The sequence below is a fragment of the Acomys russatus genome, chromosome 1 (assembly GCF_903995435.1).
Source record: "Acomys russatus chromosome 1, mAcoRus1.1, whole genome shotgun sequence".
Classification (NCBI taxonomy): Eukaryota; Metazoa; Chordata; class Mammalia; order Rodentia; family Muridae; genus Acomys; species Acomys russatus.
Window position 1 is genome coordinate 26,577,355 of NC_067137.1, and position 1,130 is coordinate 26,578,484.

Consider the following 1,130-nt stretch of genomic DNA (forward strand, 5'->3'; position numbering starts at 1 on the left):
CCTCCTACCAGTGCGGTCCTCTGGGGGGGGGGGGTTGATTCTTGGGATGGTATATTCCAGAAATGACGGAGGGGTTTTTTTTCGAGGATGGGTCTTGATTCAGTGTAGAACAACTGAAATCCAGTGGCTTCTAGTTCTAGTTTGACTGCCGCCACCACCACCACCACCACCACCACTGCCTCCTCCTCCTCCTCCTCTTCTTCTTTCTTCTTTCTTCTTCCTTCTTCTTCTTCTTGCACAAACACATTTGTTTACTAACCAAAGGAATGATTCTAGGTAAATCAACACTTTGACATGGGTTTCATGTAATGTGATTGTGATAAAGATAATCAAACAGTCATGAAAAATAAAACCAAAGAAAAGATGCAGTGTGGATGTTTATGACCTGTTCATTGAACTGAGCTTACTAACAAGCTAACTCCCACCCAGGGTGATGAAGAAATCCTTATTCCACTTTTCATAGACCCAAGTACAGGTGACATTGTTCATGACGCTGTCCATCAACAACTTCCCGCCCTTTAGTTTTCCTGTTATCTTGCTTTCCTTGCCATTCCTCTGCTGGTGCTGAGCCAGGGCCCCATCTTTGAAGGTACAGACCATCTGAATTTTTCTACCATCAGCTGTAGTTTCATCAAACTTCTCTCCCAGGGCATAAGAAAACTGTGTCGTCTTCAAAGTGCTCTCCGTTTTGATGGTGCTATCGTTGCCGTCACAAGTAATGATACAGTTTGGATTGGCCATGGCCCCCACTTTCCTAAGTGCCAGTCCTACTACTACCTTTCATGTATTCCTCAGAGCCTTGGCTTTCCTACAGGTGCCACTTCTGCTCGAGGTCCTTAATGGTGGCCACGGTGGGCAGGTGGGTGGTCTGGCAGACTGGCAGGCAGACAAGCACAAAAGCAGCAAGGAGATGCATGGCAGGGGTGCTATCTGCCTCCACTTCTTGCTCCTGGAAAGAAGGGGGGGGGGAAGAGAGGGAAACCAAGGGCCAGGGTCTGCATCTACTGCTGCCATACATATTCAACCCCATCCATTAGGACCACAACCACAGCTACTACTTATTTATTTATTTGTAATTGAAAAAAATAATTATATACATTTATGGAGTACAATGTGAGGTTATTCATTGT

The 1,130-nt window shown here is 45.7% G+C and overlaps 1 pseudogene; it reads right to left on the minus strand.

Moving 5' to 3' along the window:
- Positions 1-414: 414 nt before the first annotated feature.
- LOC127188141 (fatty acid-binding protein 5-like) lies at positions 415-916 on the minus strand (annotated as a pseudogene).
- Between the last annotated feature and the right edge of the window lie 214 nt (positions 917-1,130).